The sequence below is a fragment of the Berghia stephanieae genome, chromosome 1, assembly GCF_034508935.2.
Source record: "Berghia stephanieae isolate SIO BIC M18660-M18661 chromosome 1, UCSD_Bste_1.3, whole genome shotgun sequence".
Classification (NCBI taxonomy): domain Eukaryota; kingdom Metazoa; phylum Mollusca; class Gastropoda; order Nudibranchia; family Aeolidiidae; genus Berghia; species Berghia stephanieae.
In genome coordinates this window covers 118,518,470-118,530,835 of record NC_088360.1, presented here as the reverse complement: position 1 = coordinate 118,530,835, position 12,366 = coordinate 118,518,470, and positions in this window count along the sequence as shown.

Sequence of the window (12,366 nt, the reverse complement as noted above, 5' to 3'; positions counted from 1 at the left end):
AGGCTCTTTACTCATTTTCTCTCATCGTAATCAGATGTAAAATTAGTGCCTGGCCGTTAACAGCATTGTCTCTCTCAGAAAAATAATATAATGTAAATGTATAGATTGTTCACCTATTTTACGCAATGGCTTAGGTTTGACAAGGATTGATTGGTCATGTTAAATGTTGTTGGCGAGGGACCCCTTGTAAAGGGCATTTTATTTTACCTAAACGCATATGATCGATTAATATCCTATTACATTTATGCGACCTACCCACAAAACAGACAGGTCGTGGACTGGGGATTAACGGGTTCTTTTTTCTTGTTAATAGCTGTATATAAACTTCACCAACGTTTTTGCGCATAATTTTTGAGCTGATAAATAGAATTGGACACTCTTTTTTGCCAAATAAAGCCATATATAATCTGATTAAAATGCATAAAGATCTCAAAAGCATCCATTTGATATTCAGCTCATGACATGCAGATATAAAATATTGGCGCACACCTTTGACATTCCAGGGCTTCCTGAGACTTTTTGACAATGTGGGTGTCATCATTAGCTACCGATATTAGAAGTTATAGTTTTCTTGCCAAAACGAAATGAATGTTGCAGGGGTTCCAGACGGCCAAAGTTTCTTGCGGCCGATTTTGATCGTAAAAGTGGCCAAATAAAACCTCAAGTGGCCAGTCACTATTAAAACTCTTTGAAAAAACCCATTGAAAAATTTACTGGTTTTGATAAACATAAACTCGAATAAACTAGGAAAAAACAAATAATATTAGAAACGAGCTTCTCTGTGTGGCCACGTTTGGCCACCCGTGTGGCAATCTGCAAACCCTGGTATATTATTACAGTAAAATATTACGCAAATCGAATCGGTCGTAAATGAAATCAATAGTTAAATCCCTTTAACCCGTTCAATGCCATATTCTGGAAAAGGAAAGACATGTATTTATAAATTTGGCCAAAAGACGTGTCCTTCAAATAACGATCGATTTAAATGACCCTCATCTTGGCCAAAACTCTCAAACCTGGGACCTCGCGACGAGTATGGCAGTTAACTGATTAAGAATTTCAGTCCAGACAGACTCGTACTTATTTGCAGGCCTGATAACCCTAATTGTTATGGGCTCATTGTTGTAATGGAAATACTCTCAAACCAACACAAATTATTGTCCATTACATCAAGCCCATAACTGGTGTTCTCCTATCCGATCTGCAAATAAATTCACCTAGTCCCAACCATTTATTACATCATATTGTAATTTGGTGAAACATAAATGTATAACGTATTCACGTGTATCAATAAAATGTATTACATTGAACCAAAGGAGCCCATAACTTTGTTTTATTCTAAGTATAGCTAGTACTATATCCTATTATCAAACGTCGACTCTCATTCCTGTCGAAGTCAAAAAGTTGGGAGGAATGGGGATGTAAAATATTCTATTGGGTAATAAATAGGAGTTAATCAGATTTTGTGTGAAGGGGGAGTGAGTTTACTGCCTTAGTCTGAAAAAGAAAAACAACACATTTTTAGAAATTTTGGCTAGAAAACTTGTCCTTCAAATGACCCTCATCTTTTCGAAAATTCTCAACTCTGGGGAAGTCCCAGGTTTAAGAGTTTGCGACAAAGCGACAAATGAAGGTCATTTGAAGGACGAATTTGATTGCACAAATTTTAATCCATCGATATTTAATGGACTTTTTGATGGCCAAAATGTATAAAACGTGTTTGTTTTTGTTTTTTTCTATAGTACGGCTCTGTAGGAAGAGAGGCGGAGGATTGTGAGGCACACAATCTATGGAATGGTTATGATTAAGATGACACTGATTATGATTGGGATGGAAGTGGAGGGGTGGAAGAAGGGGGGTAGAGGGATGGTGCACATGAATTTACAGCCCTGCGTGAAGCAATGAAAGGGAAAACTTGTTTGGATGTTAGATTGGAGTAAACGGGAATAAAAAAAAGGCTTTGAGGAATGAGATTAATATTTTTTTATGGATGCCATTTTTATTTTATTTTCTGGTTTGGATTTTATTTTATTTTCGTTCTTTTTTTTTTTTCTTTTTTTTTTTCTCTTTTTTTCCGTTGCGTTTTTGAGTCTCGTGGGAGTTAAATCGTAAAGGGATTTGGCGAACGGGAGAGATATTGAATCAATGAAATGAGCCGGATTAGGAGATGAATCAAATGTTGGCCTATTCTTAGAATGGAAGTGTATGTGAGGTGTTTTGACATTAAATAGCTATTTCGAGTTTTTACACGTTCATGTTTGGTGTTTGAAGTTTTGATATTGATCGATCGTTATGCCTTTTACATGAATAATAAGAAGAGAAAAATATCAAAGAAAGTGTGGAGGTGGAGGAGGAGGAGGAGAAGGAGGAGGAGGAGAAGGAAGAAGAAGGGAATGAAGATGAGGAGAATGTTGAAGAGGAAGAGGAGGTAGAGTGGGAGTAGATGGAGGGAGGGAGGATGACGAGGAGGAGGAGGAGAAGGAGGAGGAGGAGAAGAAGAAGAAGAAGAAGAAGAAGAAGAAGAAGAAGAAGAAGAAGAAGAAGAAGAAGAAGAAGAAGAAGAAGAAGAAGAAGAGGAAGAAGAAGAAGAAGAACAACAACAACAACACAACAACAACAATATCATACAACAACAAGAAGAAATATACGAATTGGGAGCGTGCGAAGGGGCAAGGGGAGAAGAAAGGAAGGAAAATAGGGAGAATGACGAGGAAAAGAGAGCGGATGAGGATAAGGTTGAAATTAAGTAAAGAGGATGGATGAAAAAGAGAAAAAAAACTTTTAATATTTAAGATAATCCTTAATTTATTGATAAATCAAGATTATGGAATCTTTAACGTTCTGTCTGATAATTCAATTTTCATGAATGCGTCACTTCACGAATTACGCAATCCAATGTCCAGCTTTCCAGATTTGTCCAATGAGAAAGAGAAAGAGAAAAGAAAAGAAAAAGAAAAGAGAGAGAGGAGAGAGAGAGAGAGAGAGAGAGAGAGAGAGAGAGAAAGTGAGAGAGAGAGGGGGGAAGAGAGAGAGAGGAGGAAGAGGAGGAGGAGGAGAGAGAGAGAGAGAGAGAGAGAGAGAGAGAGAGAGAGAGAGAGAGACTCGGTGCATTTTCCATCGATAAGGCTGATAACTGATTACTCACGTATTCCCATATCACACAAGGCAGATCATCCATCGACATTGACAAATTATAAAGAGCATTGCTCTGCTTCTTAATTGGATTCTGCCTATCATTCTAATGTTACATTCTGCCTTTTCTCCATAAATACACGCCGAATGTAAAACACTATTTATTTAATACCAACCAAGGCACGAAAAGTTTCGTTTATTGCCATTGTACTGAGGTATGTCATTATAAAATACATGTAATATTATTTCATAGATTTATCTTCAAATAAGGGGTCCCGATAGCTCAGTTGATAGAGCACTCGCTTCAAGGGACCAAGATCGCTCCCGAATGAAGTCGACCGCCCTGTAAACACTCAACAGGGAGCCGGGGTTTCTCTAGATTTCGATAGGGTGAAACGGACAATATCAGTTACTTGGAACGCTTTGGATAAGACGCTTGTCTATCGCAAAGTACTTTCCGTGAGTTTTAACAGACCCATATACCGTCCGTCTGTACACTTCAGTCACTTTTAATCTGACACAAGAACTTGTATTGTGATTTCATTCTTAGGTTCATTGATAAGTTATTGTTAAGGAAACAAATAATCTCATATGTTAAACTATAGATAGTATGCGCTTGGCTAAGAAGCTCATAACATTGACATCCGGAAGTATAACGGACCAACACACAAAACTGGGTGTACCCATGAACGTTCATAGTCAGGTTAATACAGTTCAGTGAGCATTACTCATAAACACGGATGGCAAAAAACAATAACAAAGACCTGTGTGACGTCATATTCGAACTATCTATTGAATACAACTCACGATTTTCTTTATTTTGGTGATCGTAGCTTTTGTATTTTGACGTCATTCATTGGTGAGGCTATGAGTTTACGAAGGGTTTCGGATGGGAACAACCTCAACCATCGTTAACGTATAGCCTGACACTAGAACCATCTAGGACTTGTAGTTTGACATCATTTTTTAGGTTTGTGCAGCGTCTAGTGAGTTGTCGTTAGTAGAGGTCAAGGTAATTAGTGATTCCATTGGTTGAAGTAATGAGTATAACTCACGATTTGTTTTCTTTAGTAGCAAAAGACTTGTCTTTGGCCGTCATTTTTTGGTCAGTGTCAGCGTAGCCATCGTTAATTTATAGCCTGACACTGAACGTAGCCATCGTTATATTAAAGATAGTATGCACTTGGCTAAGAAGCTCATAACATTGCCATCCGGAAGTATAACGGACCAACACACAAAACTGTGTGTATCCATGAACGTTTATAGTCGGGTTAATACAGTTCAGTGAGCATTACTCATAAACGCGGATGGCAAAAAAAAAAAACAATAACAAAGACCTGAGTGACGTCATCTTCGAACTATCTATAGCCTGATACTGAAATCCAAAAGGACTGGCAGTTTGACGTCATTATTTGGTTGTTGCACCGCCTAGTGAGTTGTCGTTAGTAGAGCTCATGGAAGCAAGTTATTTCATTGGTTGAACTATTGAATACAACTCACGATTTGTTTTCTTTTGTGGCAAAAGACTGGCATTTTGACGTCATTTTTTGGTCAGTATCAGGCCATAACTTTTCGAAGGCCAAGCACTGAAACCCAAAAAGACTGGCATTTTGACGTCATTATTTGGGTTTTCCACCCCCTAGTGAGTTGTCGTTAGTAGAGCTCATGGAAACAAGTGGTTCCATTGGTTGAACTATTGAATACAACTCACGATTTGTTTTCTTTTGTGGCCAAAGACTGGCATTTTGACGTCATTTTTTGGTCATTGTCATAAGTTAACGATGGCTACGGTCTCAGGTCATAAGTTAACGAAGGCTACGGAACATTTCAGTTCCGAAGCCTTTCCATTTTAAACTTTTTTCGTTATTATTTTTATTTTTACGATCCCAGGCATTCAGACAGCCTCCACCGCTCTCTACTTATCTCTGGTTTACGGTCACTCTGTATCTTTCATAGCATCAGCAGAATCATTATAATGGATAATCTAAGGCTCAGTAAGACTCTAGTAATGATTCTAGTGATGCAAAAAAAAATCTGATCAAGAATTATTCAATTTATAAAGCATACCGTTCAATAAGTTATCTTTAGTCGATATTCAAACAGAGAACGGGGGGGGGGGGGGGGTGGGGGCGGTACTCGTGTTGCATAATTTGTATTTTTTATTTCCGCTTTTATCTGTGGTGTTAATGATATTTTGTTGATATATATTTATTCATTTATTTATTTATTTATTTATTTATTTATTTATTTATTTATTTATTTATTTATTTCGTGTTTATATACTATATTTACTTAAACATTTTATATCATGTCAAAAAGAAAAAGGAAATTATCATAACGAAAAAGACAACCCTACTTGGACAAACTTTTTTTAAAGTATGAAAGCCGAGCACAATTATGTTTTATCATTATTGTAATGGACAATATTGAAATACGTTATTTGAGAGTATTTCCGTCACAACAATGAGCCCATAATAATTTTGCTTATCGTAACTGCAACTATGAAAACGTTAAGACAATTCCATAGAGAGATCATGAATTATAATATTTCAATACGACATGACGGTACCCAATTTTTATTCCTGTCTTATCGACACAACGTTAGTTAATACGTCACTGACTTCTATTTCAAGAGTGTAGCATTGAAAAGTCAGCAAAAGAGAGAAAGAAAGAAAGAACAGGATATCGTGGGGACTGATCGATATTTTTACTCACTTGGAAGACGAGTCAGGGGATTTTCTGATGAAGAACTCTGTGAAAATGAATCGGCGTGAGTTGAATTTGAAGGGGTTATGTGGTGAGAGGGGAAAATGGTACGGGGTGTGGTAAAGGCGTATTCCGAAGTTATAAAAGTAATGGCAGAGCATTGGGGGTGGGGTGGGGGGGGGGGGGGGGGGTAGTAGGGAAGGAGGAGGAAGAGAGCTGGTGTTAATGGCGATCGAGTCTTGATTGAATTCGGTAACATCGAAAGGGAAAGGGGGCTCTTGGTGTGCCTTTTGTGCGCTCGCGTGGTATCAGAGAAATTGAATGAGTGGCAAAAAGACAAAATTATGGAATATTTTTGAGGATACCGAGGAAGAAAAAACACGGAAGTTATATTGGTTTTTCTCCCAGCGTTTTAAAGACATGTCTGTGAGACGATAGAGGGCAAGAGTTGTGTGAATGGTGATGGCGAGATGATGAAAATGGGAGTCTCTTTCTTGCTTTGAAATGATGATGCATGCTGGTAAAGTGTCGTAACTAGATATCAATGTGAATGGGATTTATAATAATCTGATCACACCCTGCAGGACAGAAACCGGGGCAAGAAAATTAATGCAGCTGAATTTAGGTTTTCTCTTGTGCGGCTATATGGCCTAGTGGCATAACACTCCCTTCGGATCGGAAGGTCCAGTGTTCGAGTCCAACTCTGAGCGGCGCTTAGTTGGGTTCTTGGAAATGGCTCTTTATTCACATTCTCTCACCGCACTCAGGTGTAAAATGTGTACCTGGCCGTAAACAGCGTTGACTCCGTAGGAAAAAAAAATGTATCATCGCCTAATATGCGTCATATCTCGTCCTCCATGTTAAGTGTCATTGTTGGCTAGGAACCCCTTGTAAAGCGTTTTAAGCACTTTAGTGGATATTGCGCTATATAAAAGCCCAAGTTGTTACAGTAATCACATTTTAAGTATTATTCGATAAAAAGGTTTTATTCAAAGGCATAAAAATGAAAGCATTTGACCTCTTAAATCAAGGGGAAAATAAATGATGCAAGCTATTACATCTTGAATTTTTCAATCGTGCCTAAAAAGGTGACTCGCAACAGCTGATTTCTAAGTGGATGCTGTCTCTGTTAGATTCGGACGTTCGGACGATATAGACGAGCTGTAATAATTGGATGACGGTCAGTTATCCAGTTAACTGCCGTACATACTGTCAAGGCATGTATTAAATAATTATGCCAGAAAACTCGGCCTTCAAATATCGATCAATTTAAATGAGCCTCATCCTGGCAAAAACTTTCAAACCTGGGACCTCGCCATTGCATTGCTGTTCTTCGTAGCTATAAGGTTCCAAGTTAAAGTCAGTTTCTAAAGGTTTGAACGCAAGCATGTTTATATTTATCCTTTGAATTAAACACTAAATGTTATAAAATTACTCTCCGCCATATTAAAATGACCCAGCTACCAATCGTTGCTGGGGGAACAGAGCAGTCACAATTGAAACACGGATCTACGTGGATTCGAACTCGGTTAGATTGCGCAATTTTATCAATTTTGTGATATTTTGTATGGCCAGGAAAATTTCACTTCAGAAATGGATCTAACTAAGATGATTACCAAGTTATCAACAACCAAAATCTCAAACGTGTAACATCAACATCAAAATAGTAGGTATAGAAAATGTCAGGATTGGGATATTTTGGACAAGTTGTGTGTGTCATCTCATTCAATGAATATTTAGAATTAAATATTTCTAGCCTCAATAAAAAAAATGTGTTTTATTTGATCACAGCAGTTTTGGGTCATTGGGAATCTTTAGATGTCATCTTTTTATAGAAGAAGAAGAAGAAGAAGAAGAAGAAGAAGAAGAAGAAGAAGAAGAAGAAGAAGAAGAAGAAGAAGAAGAAGACTTGGTTTGCTGTCAGATACGAGATTGTTGCTCGAGACTTGTGTAAGATGGGCATGACGTGATTGGGAATAGGAAAAACTAATCTTGAAGATGAAGAAGATGAAGACCATTTATTGGTAAGGAAAAAATAACAGGGTAGCGGTGAGGGTGAGGGTGAGCAAGGAAACGGAGGAGATAGCAAATCGTGAAGATTGAAGGGACAAATTTTGGAGGTTCATTTGTCTGATGGAATTGACTTTGGGTGGAGAGGTCTTGTAATAATATTTGGAGGGGGTCGTGAAGTGTGATAGGGGTGGATTGAGTGATGGGAGTGCGAGATTTGGAAGGGATAAGAAGGGGTGGGGGAGGGGGGGGGGGGGGGGGCTATAGGGGCCGATGGGATATTTTATTAATAAAAGTGATAGAGTGATTCATAGGATTAACCAGTTAACTGCCGTACTCTGGAATGATACGTATTAAAAATTTGGCCAGAAAACTTGTCCTAAAAGACTGTACCTTGCCTCTTTCTTAATCGCATGATATAGAAGGAACGATATTGAAGTCATCCAGCTTTGCTATTTTTTTAGACAGCTATTTTGGTGATTAGTTTTCACTAAAATTATATATAAGACTATTAATGTTAAAGGTCATTATGGTCATGTGTATTGGTACGTTATAACCGGCTGGCGGATGTTGTATTTTACCCATATACATAGAACAATTGACAGGAAGAGGGTGTGGGAGTGATGTGGGTAGATCGAAGGGGTGTATATTATTTAAATGCCAAATTGAACAACATTATGTTAACATTTTTTTATCAGATTGTTATTGATATCCAAGAAAACAACACAGGACAGAAAGCACAGATAAACAACGAATTAAAACGAAACCTATTTTGCCCCCGGAGAGGGGGGGTGTCATCGTGTGATTGTCCTTGGCAATAATAGGGATTGAAAAATTCCTTCTACCGTAGACGACCAATATCGATTTATTTGGGTGTCTTGGTCCTTTTCAGTGTGGTAAGCATTTTGGTAGACAGATGGAAGAGTAACCAATCTGTGACGCAAGAGACCGGCTGGTTAGTGTTTTCATTTGGTTCTTTTTCTCTATCTTGGTTCTTTTTTTTTGTGTGTCGGATATTTTTAATGTCGTGTTTTGTTTTGTCTGTTTGCCTTTTTACATGTGTGTGTGTGGTGGGGGGGGGGGGGGGGGATTTTTTAATGTCGTGTTTTGCTTTGTCTGTTTGCCTTTTGTGAGGGGGTGGGGATATTTTTTAATGTCGTGTTTTGCTTTGTCTTTTGCTTTGTTTGTTTGCTTTTCGTTTGTCTTTCTTTTGATTTTGTTTTTCTATTTATTTATTTTTTTTTTTTTCAAAATTTTCGGAGTCCCGATAGCTCGGTAGATAAAGTGCTCGCTTCTCACGCAAGAGGGACCTAGATCGATCACGAGTGCAGTCGCGATTGAGTAGCTGGGTCTGTTTTATCTAGCGGAAGCTAATTTGTGATAGACTAGTGTTCTATTTAAAGGATAGAAAGCAATTTATAATATTGTCCCTCTCTGATAACTGGACGGAATAACGGGATTATTTTAACATTATTATAATTAACACTATTTTGCGTTGGTTTGAGAGTATGTCCTTTAAAACAATTAGTTCGTAACGACTTGGGTTATCAGACCTTCAAATAAGGTAATTAACCCACTGATTTACGAACGATTTGCATTTTGTGTTTAATGCTGCCAGATGGTGCCGTTTAGGTTACCTTTCATAAGAATATAATCTGGTACTCCTTCTTTGAAGTGAACAAATCGATGAATTATGGATACATTTCCTTTTACTCCTTCAATTAAAAACACATGATCTTTTCTATACAGCTCATTTTCCTATATGCACTCCAAGCGAATTACTTATGGGTCCTAAACAGGAGGTCCCGATAGCTCATCTGGTAGACCATTCCTTTCGCACACAAAGGCCCAAATCGATCTAGAATTAAGTTTGGATTTTTCACCCAAAGTGATTGGGTAGCTGGGTCTGTTAGATCTGGCGGAAAGTCCATTTCGATAGACTAGCATCCTAACAGAAGAGTGGCAATCAATTTCCGTTGCTAGCAACACTTTGCATTTAGGATGAGATATGAGGCAATGTTACTCATTGTACACCTAAGTATGCTGAGAGAATGTGAGTAAAGAGCTTTTTCAAGTAACCAACATTGCGTAACCCACGTGGGGAATCGAACCAAAGACCTGCAAAGCCAAGGGCTATATCACTTAACTTCAGCTGGTAGAATCTAAAACTAATCAAAGAGACTTGAAATTGATGATATTTAAGATAACGTTTTCTCAAAATAACAGACTCACGAAGATAAATATCATGTGTCGAGTACCGCCCACAAAGCAGCCATACTTTGAAAAAACACATTTTGTTTTATTCTTTTGCCAGAAAAATGCTCCTTGAAATATCGGTCGATCAAAATGACTTTCATATTGTCAAAAACGCTCAACCCTGGGACTTAAGAAAGTCCCAGGTTTGAAAGTCTTTGACAAAATGGGAGTCCTTTCATTCGATCGATATTTAAGGGACGAGTTTTCTTTCCAAACTTCTCAAAAGTATTTTTGCCATTGTACGAAAGAAAGTCTGGTCTTTGATCGGTTTACCTCACGAGGTACTTGAGGAGGAATTCATCTCTTCTTACTTCAGTTGATGAAAAAAGTAACGCTTTCATTTTGTCTGCAATGCGACCTCAAGAAGCGGATGTTGCCTTTGGTTAACACGAGACAAACCAATAATGAAGGGGTCAACATGAGCGTTACAAATGGAAAATGTTAAAAATAGCGAGACTTTGATTATCACTGATGACAGGTCAGGACCCATGACAAAGGAGTGTAAAATGACTTAGGGGAAAACAGTTTGCTGAAGTAAAAATGTCAGGGTGTCATGGTAAACGTGCGGCTTCCTGGTCTAGTGGTATGACAGAATCCTTGGGACCGGTAGGTCAATGGTTCGAGTTCTTTCCACGATGTGCAAAGTTTAATCAAAACCTGAAATTCCACATTTCTCATTATTTTATGTTTAAAATCTTCTAGGCATCTGTTTCAATAAGATGCGTTTTGAGACATTAGATTATAAATTGGGAGTCATGTTTTTTTGTTTGTTTTTTTTTTTTTTTTTGTCACTTTTACTACTTCTATATCAAGTAAACTTTGTCTGTGGCTATGTGATCGAATGGTATGACACTCGCCTTCGGACCGGAAGGTCCGGGGTTTGAGTCCCGTTCGAGCGGCGCGTTGTTGATTACTTGGAAAAAGCTCTTTACTCATATTCTTTCACCGTACTCAGGTGTAAAATGAGTACCTGGTCGTTCACGGCGTTGACTCTGCCGGGAAAAAAAATGTAATATCGCCTAACTGGCGTCATGTCTCATCCTTCATGTTAAGTGCCCAGAGATTGTCTAGAGACTCCTTGTAAAGCGCTTTGAGCACATTTAGTAGATAGTGAGCTTTATAAAAGTTCAAGTTTTTATTATCTGGCAAAAATAAACAAAAAGCGTTTTGTTAGTTTGCAGCAGGTACGCGAGGAATAACCGATGTGAGAGTAATGTGAGAGAAAATATAAGTCTATGAAACAATTGAAACTATAGTAAATGTAAAACAAAATAATTACATAGAAATGTATGGGGTACAAAGTATGACGAAGAAATGGATAAGTCTGAGGATGAAGAAGGGCAGGAAGAGGAGAAGGAGTACAATTGAAGACGGTGATATATGATGAAAAGAGGAGATTGAGTAAACAAAGAAGGAGAAGAAGAAGGAGGAGGAGGAGGAGGAGGGAAGAAGAAGAAGAAGAAGAAGAAGAAGAAGAAGAAGAAGAAGAAGAAGAAGAAGAAGAAGAAGAAGAAGAAGAAGAAGAAGAAGAAGAAGACAACGAATAGGAGTAGAAGGAGAAGGTGAAAAAAAGGAGGGAGGCAGGAAGGAAAGAAGGAAGGAACAAGTAAAAGAAGGATGAATAAGAAAATGTAAGTGACTGTAGATGGCAGACGTGAATGATAGGACAATGCCAACGCCAGTAAGAACAACAACATTAATAACAACTTCGTACCCGACAATTGAAGTGAAATTATGTCTGTTTGATGAAACTGATCTGGAGAGCATTGTGAGTCGTTCCATTCTTCAGCCTTGGAATACATTTTTTTACTCCCTTTGTCTTTTGTAAATATATAAAAATGATTTTTTTCTCAATTTCAGATAGCTTCGACTAAAACTATGTTTATATTGGTTGTTGTTTGGATGTTCCGTCGACAGAACATTATCATCATCATTATCTAAATCGTCATAATCATCACCAATATCATCATCAATTTTATCATAATCTCAATTATGATAATAATGCTCATTGTTATTATTAGTATTATCATTATAATTTGTAGCAGATGTTTTATTAGTAGTAGTAGTAGTAGTAGTAGTAGTAGTAGTAGTAGTAGTAGTAGTAGTAGTAGTAGTAGTAGTAGCCGAGTAGTAGTATTAGTAGCAATAATTGTAGTAGTAGAAGTAGTAGTAATAGTAGTAGTAGTAGTAGTAGTAGTAGTAGTAGTAGTAGTAGTAGTAGTAGTAGCCGAGTAGTAGTATTAGTAGCAATAATTGTAGTAG